Source organism: Furipterus horrens, unplaced genomic scaffold, assembly GCF_987537825.1.
Source record: "Furipterus horrens unplaced genomic scaffold, mFurHor1.1.pri manual_scaffold_17, whole genome shotgun sequence".
In the NCBI taxonomy this organism is placed as follows: Eukaryota; Metazoa; Chordata; class Mammalia; order Chiroptera; family Furipteridae; genus Furipterus; species Furipterus horrens.
The window spans coordinates 21669824-21679490 of NW_028327187.1; the positions used below are offsets into that span (position 1 = coordinate 21669824).

Consider the following 9667-nt stretch of genomic DNA (forward strand, 5'->3'; position numbering starts at 1 on the left):
CCCTGCCCAAGCAGGGGATGCAGGGATGTCCATGGTGACCTCGCATCTTGGGCAGGCTACCCAGCCCTGGCTTGTGTGTTTGCCCTCCTTGGAGGCAGCTCTTGCCTGCTTGGCAATGGCAGGCTGAGAGGGTGGCCCCAAGGGCCCCAGAACAGGAGGTGGAGCCCTCTGGGAGTCCATGGGCCCAGACACATAGGCAGGCTAGGACTGCTCAGCAGGCCAGGCAAGAAGGTTATGGTCACTGCCCTCGTGGTCTGTCGGGTGTGAGTACTGGGGAAGAAGGATTGAAGGGGGTGAAAAACACATCTATTAAAATGCTTGATTGTCCCAGAAGCTGACCCTGGGCACCCCGAGACAGCCCCACTCCCGACAGGCAATGAGAATGTCTTTAGAAATCTGCAACTAGAGTTCCTCATGCAAAAACCTGTGGTCCGACGGCCTGGTGGATACTGGTGCCCAGATCATGGGTGGCAGTGAACTCATCTGAGCAGCCAAAGTTGACTCAAAAAGAGGCTTCTCATGAAGACAGACCAAGTGAGCAGGATGCTACAGTGGGCTCCAGATATGGCTGGAAATAAGACCGGCAGATTCTCGAAGAGTGGTCCGAGGACAATCCCCACTCTGGAATAGTCTAGCAAATACTTTAGGGACTGGGTTTTTGGAGATTGGTGCTGGCCTGTGTTCATAGCTTGCTGGCTCTGTTTCAAGAAGGGTCTGGGAGCCATAAGGGAGTTAAAAAAGGGGGGGGGTGAAGGAAAAAAATAAAAGCATAAAAATCTATCTCATGCAGGTCCAATTTCTTTTTTCCTCTTGGGCAATCCAATAGAAGAAAACAGCAGAACACGTGGAGGCTCCAGTCAGCTAGGAAGAACCCAATGGTGCTGGAACAGGTAGGTGGTCATTCCTGCTGGTCATCATTGCTAGCACTGGGCGTCCGACTTCGGATCTGACTTCGAAGTCTCTCAATCAACTCTGGGTTTTGTTGCTGCATGTGCTGAGCAAACTGCTGGCCCGCCTGGATGAGGGTGGCCAGGTCATTCTGTGAGGGGCTGGTGCCAGGAGTCCCTAGGGGATTGTGGTTGCCAGAGATCATCCCAGACATGAGCTGCTGAACCTGGGGATTGTTCATCAGGTTTGATGCCATGCTCATGAAGCCGGGGTTGTTCAGCAGACCCGCGATGTCAAAACTGCTGACCCCTCCTGTGGGACTGGGTGCCTCTTTCAGCTTCAGTTCCGCTATCTTGAGGTTAGACTTGTATGTTTCGTTGTTGGGGTCCAGCTCCAGAGCCTTCTTGTAGTAGGCCACAGCCTCCGTGTGCTTGTTCAAACTGGAGAGCGCCAGACCCATCCTCCCATATGCTTTGCTGCAGGACGGGTCTATGCATATGGCCCGCTCGCAGTCCTGCACAGCCCCTGCGTAATTCCCCAGTTTGCTGTAGGCTGCAGCTCTGTTACAGAAATAGACGGCATTGGCAGGGTTGAGCTCGATGGCTTTCCCGTATAAGTGCACAGCAGCCTCAACGTTCTCGACTTTCATCTGTTCATTTCCTTCGGTTTTGAGGCGCTCTGCCTCAGCCAAGTCCTCCTCTGAAGGTGGGGTTTGCTCAGGGCTCCTCAGGTTCTGCGGCATCTCCTTGCCTGCGGCAGCTTCAAATATTTCTGGAAGAGTCTGAGAAAGTGCGAGGTCGCTGTCTTCCACCGTCACCCCAAAAGCGGTCTCCAGGCACTGGATTGCAACTTTCAAGCTCTTCTGGGCATCAGATGAGAGCCCCCCATGCCGCAGCTGATCATGCAGGAAACGGATGATGGCGTAGGCCAGGCGCTTCTTGTTATCCATCTTGAGACAGGAAGAGATGGTGCCCAGGGGTTTTCAGGATCTGCAGACCCTCTCAGGTGGCCGAACCCCGACCCACCGACGGCTGCGCCTGCGCACCGCGGCGCTGTCAGGCCCCATCCCCCGTCGCGACGCCTGCGTGAAGAAACCAACCCGTGTTGGCTCTCATTTTACGCAGGCGCCTCAATTGTCCAGCCATGCCCATTATTGGTGCTATTATTTCTCACCTACTCTCTTGTTCCAAACTTCCTCCATGTATAACAGCCCAAAATAGTATTGCAAAAGTGAGCAGCTTTGCCCATTGTGGTCACTCCAAGCAAAACCAAAACGCTTTTTTAAACCTTGTTAAAGCCTACAGTCTTCTATCAGGCTACCTCCTCCAAGTCCTTTTCCCTTGCTTCAAGACAGCAACATGTTTGGTCAGATACTAAAACATTTTTAACACAGTAAGAGACACTTATATAAGGGTGTTACATCTAGTCAGAACAAGAGTTAACAAGAGCACCAGCACCCTGAACTTTATAGAGTATATATGTATGCAATTGTATATATAATGACTGTGACATTTGTCATTAATTTATAGGAATTGAGACATAATAAGAACACTATGTTCTTTTGCTTCAGAAATTAGCTTATTATTAGTTCAAGTATTTCACAATCTCCCTAGCCTGGGTTAATAATAAGTGCATTGCCATCAGGTAAATGTGTGTCCAAATTTAGCTCTGACACTTATGAGGTGTGAGAATGTGGACCATTTGTATTGACTTCTGTAAGCCTCATTTCATCATCATCTATAAAGTGGGGTCATAATTACAAATACCCTAGAGTTTTGCTGGCATGATCCAATGAAATATTTTTTAAATGCTTATCATGGTATCTTCTGGTATATAATAAAAGTTAATACACAATTGTACTATTAGTAGTTATTATTATTATCATCACCATTATTATTATTATCAGTTTACCACCCACCTATAGTGGTAACTAATACCTAGAACACATGGTTTTTAATTTCACTTCTTATTGTACATCTGAGTGAGGCTGGTCGTTTCTATTTGTACCCTCTCAAAAACTCTTGAGAAAATCTTCAGTTTTCAAGTAAACCTTTACTTCTTTGGGGTCTACACTATGGTTTTGATTGAATTTCACTCTGATATTTAGGTTCAGTCAAAGGTAGAGTTCAGACTTCTGGTCAAGATGGAGGTGCAGACAGGCACACTGCATCTCCCTCCACAGCTAAGAAGGAATACAACTACCTCAAAACTAGAAACAACCAGAAGTTCCAGAAAATCAAGCCACATGGAAGTCCAACAAACAAAGATATAAAGAAGAATTACTCATCCAGACAGGTAGGAGAGGTGGAGCTGGGGTGAAGAGGACACAGTGTGGTGGTGGCAGTGGCAGGCCAGCAGAAGGCACAGTTACACATTTTAAAAAGTCAGGAGGGACATCTGAGGAGTTTTCCCAGCTCCTCACCAGACTGCACAGCTAACGGTCCCAGCACTGGGGAAAATCAAGCCTCATTGTTTCTAACTGTGCAAACCAGTGGGAGTTGGGGCAAAGGAAGAAACAGCCGGTCTCTCAGCAGAGTCCACTTGTTTAAAGGGCCTCCACTGTCCTACAACATCCGCAGACACATTCACTCTGGAAACGACAGCCAGGACAACAGCTAGAGGGGCGCCAGTCCCATACGGAAGTGAGAGAGGTACTTGGGAAAGGGGCAAGGGCTGAGCAAAAGGCATTGTTCCCTCTCTGACCCCTTCCCCACATATAGCACCACAACGTGGTGAAACAGGTTGCCCTGTACTGATGAATCCCTAAGCCTCAACCCCTGACAACATAACAGGAGTGACAGCTCTACCTCAGACACACAGGCAAGCAAACACAGGAGCCTGTCAAGATGAGGAGACAGAGAAGTATGGCCCAAACAGGGGAACGGATCAAGGTACCAGTGGGAGAACTAAATGATGAGGAGATAGCCAACGTAACAGATGCAAAGTTCAAAACACTGGTGATAAAGATGCTCACAGGCTTGACAGATATGCTTGAGTGTGGCAAATGCATAAGAGAAGAAGTGAAGGCTATGCTAAGTGAAAGGAAGAAAAATCCACACAAAACCAATGGTGAAGAAAAGAAAACGGGGTTTAAATCAATGATTTGGAACATAAGGAAGAAAAAAACAGTCAACCAGTACAGAATGAGGAAACAATAATTGAAAAAAATGAGGAGAGGCTTAGGAACCTCTGGGACAACTTTAAATGTGCCAACATCCAAATCATATGGGTGCCAGAAGGAGAAGAGGAAGAGCAAGAAATTGAGAACTTATGTGAAAAAATAATGGAGGAAAACTTCCCAAATTTTGCGAAGGAAATAGACATACAAGTCCAGGAAGCATGGAGAGTACCGGGTGAACAGAACCCAGAGGGGACCACATCGAGACACATCATGATTAAAATGCCAAAGTTCAAGATAAAGAGAGAATCCTAAAAGCAGCAAGAGAGAAGCAGAGAGTTACCTACAAAGGGGTTCCTATAAGACTATCAGCTGATTTCTCAAAAGACAATTTTCAGGCAAGAAGGGACTGGCAAGAAGTATTCAAAGTGATGAAAAGCAAGGACCTACAATAAAGATTACTCTGTCCAGCAAAGATAGCATTTAGAATGGAAGGGCCGAGAAAGTGCTTCCCAGACAAGGTAAAGCTAAAGGAATTCATCATCACCAAGCCATTATTATATGAAATGCTAAAGGGTCTATTTAAGAAAAAGAACACCAAAACTATGAACACTAAAGTGACAGCAAACTCACAACTATCAACAACTGAATCTAAAAAATAAAAACAAAATCCAACTAAGCAAACCAGAATAGGAACAGAATCATAGGTATGGGTTCATTTGGAGGGTTATCAGCTGGGAGGGGGGAGGGGGAGAAATGGGGAAATGATGCAGGCATTAAGAAGCATAATTGGTTGATAATAAATAGACAGGGGGGAGTTAAGAATAATATAGGAAAGGGAGAAGCCAAAGAACTTATATGCATGACCCATGGACATGAACTAAGGGGGGTGGGATTGCTGGAGGGAAGGGGGATACTAGGCAGAGGGGAGCAAAGGGAGAAAATTGGAACTACTGCAAAAACATAATCGAGAAAATATACTTTAAAAAAAGCTAGAGTTCAAAGTGAAATTTATGGCTCTTTTATGCAACTGTAACTGAGAAAAGTTTCTGCAAAAAGGAAGTGCTGAGTTTTGCACAAATCTTAAGTCAGTTTGCTTTCTTAGGCCAGACAACTCTGTCTACACTGGTGCACCCATATGCTTAGAAGAGAGAAATGGCTATAGGAAGAGAAGAGGCCCCCTTCTCTGCACCATAATTATTTTGGGTATGACCGAGAGATGGTTGGAACAAAGGTAAAGATGGGATCTTATTCAGCAGCTCAGTGTCTGCTGAATGTATCAAGTCACCTTTAGGCAGTTGCTTTTAGTCAGAGGCATGTTTGACAAGGCTGCAGTGGGCATGGGGTCAATGCAAATGCCTCCTCTCCAACATTTCAGATTGGAAGTAACTGTGGACACATATAGAACTGTCAAAAGAACATGAAATCTGCTATGTAAAGTACAAAACCCAAGTCAACAGTGTTATTAATTTTACAGCACTATAAAAAACATTTGTTGCAATAGGCTACATGTTTGTGTACCCTCCCAATTCATCTGTTGAAACCTAATCCCCAATGTGATGGTATTTGGAGGTAGGCATTTGGGAGGTGATTAGGTCATGAGGGTGGAGCCCTCATCAATGGGATTAGTGCCCTTATAAAAGAGGCCCTAGAGAGATCCCTCTCCACTTCTGCCATGTACAGACACAGCAAGAAATCTGCAACCTGGAAGAGGGCCCTCATCAGAACACAACAAGGTTGGCACCCTGATCTTAGACTTTCAGCCTCCAGAACTGTGAGAAATATATGTCTGTTGTTTATAAACCACCCCAGTATATCATTCTGTTATAGCTGCCCAAACAGACTAAGACAGTTGTTTGTGAAGATAGAGAAATAAAACTTTAAAATTCAATAATGTCATGTTTACAAAGACAAATACCATATAATGTCATTTGTATCAGAATCTAAAGTTCAAAATAAACTAACAGAATAGAAACAGCTTCATCAATACATAGAACAAACTGATGGTTGCCAGAGGGGAGGGTGATTGGGGCACTTGGTAAAAAATGTGAAGGGATTAAGAAGTACGGATTGCCTGGCTGCTGTGGCTCAGTGGATTGAGCGTTGGCCTGTGAGCCAAGTGTCGCTGGTTTGATTCCCAGTCAGGGCACGTGACTAGGTTGCACATCAGGTCCCCTGTTGGGGGGCGCGAGTGAGAGGCAACCACACCGTGATGTTTCTCTCCCTCTCTTTCTCCTTTCCCCTCTCTCTAAAAACAGATACATAAACAAACAAACAAATAAATAAATTATTATTATTTTTTTTTCAGATTTAATGTGTTTTATTGATTAAAATATTACATTTGTGCCAATTTCCCTTCCCTCTGCTCCCCTCCACCCGGTGGCCCCCCTCCCTCCAGTTGTCCCCCCCTTTTAGATTATGTCCATTAGTTGTGCATACAGTTCCTCCCAACCTCTCTCCGTCTATTCCATTCCCTCCTACCTTGATCCCCAATTCCTATATCATCTCCCTCCCTTTCCCCATTCCCCCTCCCTGTTGACCTCCCCCCAGTATGCTTCCCGTACCCACAGTTCCTTTTCCACTCTCGTTGCCTATTTAGTTTGCCTTTGTTTCATCTCCCTAGCTTCTGTTTTTTTAAACCTGTCCCTTTAACATCTCATATAACAGTGGTTTGGATCTAATGAACTCTTTCAGTTTTATTTTGTCCTGGAAACACTTTCTCTGTCCTTCTATTCTGAATGACAATTTCGCTGGATAGAGTATTCGTGGTTGTAGGTTTTGGATTTTCATTACTTTGAATATTTCTTGCCAGTCCCTTCTTGCCTGTAGGGTCTCCCTTGAGAAGTCAGCTGATAGTCTAATTGGGACCCCTTTGTACATAATTCTTTTCTTCTCTCTTGCTGCTTTTAAGATTCTCTCTTTATCTTTAATTTTTGACATTTTGATTATAATGTGTCTTGGAGTGGTTCTCCCTGGGTCCAGTCTCTTGGGAACTCTCCTTGCTTCCTGGACCTGCAAGTCTATTCCCTTCCCCAAGTCTGGGAAGTTCTCCTTTATTATATTTTCACTCAATTTTTCAAGTTCTAGTTCATCTTCCTCATTCTCTGGCAAACCAATGATTCTTATGTTGGGCCTTTTATAGCAGTCCCAGAGGTTTCTGATCCTCTCATTGTTGCTTCCCATTTCCTCTCGCTGCATTGGTTGACTGCTTGTTCCTTCTCCATATTCCAGTTTGTTGAAATGAACTCTGGATTTTTTCTCACCTTCTATCTCATATGCGGTTTTGAAATTATTATTTTTTTAAGTACGGATTGGTAGTTACTAAATAGTCATCAGAATGAATGTAAAGTACAATATAGGGAATAGTCATTAATACTGTAATAACTGAATGGTGCCAGGTGGGTACCTGAAATATCAGGGGGATCACTTAATAAGTTATATAAATCTCTAACCACTATGTTGTACTCCAGAAACTAATAAAAATCATGTTCAATGTAAATTTTAATTGAAAAAAATAAAAATAAATAAAATGTCATGTTTAAATAATCAGCACTCCCACTACCTCTTGGACATATCATTCCCATGACTAAGGCCCTATATTTAACAATGAAAATTTCTTTCTGGGGTACCTTTTGGGTATAGTGCTGTAGCTATACACATTTTAAATGATATTTGAGGTCTGTCCAGAGAAAGTCCAGCCATTGTTAATATAACAAGGACAGTTTGCACAACATCAATGTAATCTGGCAGCCAAGCATAGTCGACTGGAATGTGCTTCTGTGAACAATGATGACTTCATTGTACTAGTCAGTTGGGGCAGTAGACACCATTGAGTGAGCATGTGTACTCTGTGGCCATCACATTCAAAATGACTGAGTGAGTAGAGCAATGAATCTACATCAAATTTTGCATTCAGCTTGAACATTCCTCTGGCAAAGTCTCTGAAAAAGCTTAGCCCAGGTTTATTTCCAAGAGTTTATTTGCAACAGAATTAATTCTGTTTTTAATAGGAAAGGTCTATATTTCACACCACAGTGCTTGGATAGCTAGATCTGCTTCCTCTTTTCAGCAGGGGGTAAAATGTTACACTATTTCTTTCCTCACCTCCATTCTAGTTTCATTTTTAGGTTGCTAATCTGACCTTTAATTTTCTTTTTTCTTTTAAGGCATCAAATGCAAAGAGAGAGTACATATTTTCCCCAGGTGTTATTACCAAAGTGAGGCATCATTTCTTAGATTCTCTGTACTTGGGGACCTGGTCACAGTTCCTTACACATATGGCAGGATTAATCCATCCTTATCCCAGGGCCGATTTTTCTTGAACAAGTTAGGCTGTGGTGTTTATAGGAATGTATATTATCGAGAAGTGAATTATGTGGTTTATGCTTTGTACATAAAACCCAAGGGCTTAGCAAACACCAGCCTTTTGAATATAGGATGTAGTAATTACTCCCCCAAACAAGGGACTTGGTCTCATTTAGTTCAGAATTAAACAAATGCACCCAATTTCCTACCCCTTACCACTCCTATAGTATTCAGGCAGAACTTAGAAGTCCTTACCTATTGGGAGCCTGTCATAGAAACTAACCCCTTCTCCCCACCTACAAGGCAACATATCAAGGCTTATATAAACTAAAAAAAAAGAAAAAGAAGAGTGTGGAACTTCTTAAGAATTCCTTTTAAAAACAATTATTAATATTTTTCTCTTATGCAAAGTGGTGGTAACATATTTTGATGTATAAAAGGACATTACTTTTCTACCTCAGTTTCCAAAACAGGTAGCCACTCCTAATTATCTTTTGATTTCAGCCTATGATGCCACATCACCTCCTCCAAGAAGCTTCCTTGTACCCCCAACAGAATGACCTCCTCTGTGCTTTCAAAACAGACCCAGAAGACCCATCAGAGCACTTGACCCTGCACCTCCTTCAGCCTGTTTCACATTTGTGTCTTCCACTAGACTGAGAGCCTCTGAAGGCAAGGAACACATCCTTTTCATTCATTCAGTTCTGCCCTATCTTGCTTCTGGGCCTTCATTCCTAATCATCCTTCATGGCTTTGCTTCAGCATTGCCTCTTATGTGAAGTCTTCCTCAAAACTTTCCTACACTCCTCCACCCTAGACTGAAATCTTACAGCCTTGTGACCCACTGGATTTGCTGTAATCACCTATATTCTAGTCTGTGTCCAGTGGTGTGCTGGTTAATGTTTAATAACTGGTTTTCTGAAAAAATTTCTAGTTCATAATGATTGCTTATTTTCATGGTATAAGTATTCCTACCATGGTCAATTTAGGAGTACATTGCTACTAATGTGAGGTCACTTAGCACCGATTTGGAAAGAAATGCCCAGCAACACAGCATTATATAGTTTTTCCACTACACAGATGCAGTAGATGTAGATAACCACAAAATCATAGATATTAGTAAAAAGCAGAACAATGATGAGGAAATAATAAGCTTTGAGTTGGTATTACCTTTGTTTAAACTACATTTTTATTTAATTGAAAGTTTGTATAACTTAACTTTTAATAACAGTGTGTTTAATAATTAGTTTGCAAATTTTCTGAATATTTATCAACTCTCCTGAGCCAGTAGAAGCTGGCACCAGCACATCACTGTCTCTCTGACTAAACTATGAGCTCCTTGAAAACTGAGACTGG

The 9667-nt window shown here is 43.0% G+C and overlaps 1 pseudogene; it reads right to left on the bottom strand.

Annotated features, from left to right (window-relative positions):
• Window positions 1-368: 368 nt before the first annotated feature.
• LOC149990646 (small glutamine-rich tetratricopeptide repeat-containing protein alpha pseudogene) lies at window positions 369-1962 on the bottom strand (annotated as a pseudogene).
• Between the last annotated feature and the right edge of the window lie 7705 nt (window positions 1963-9667).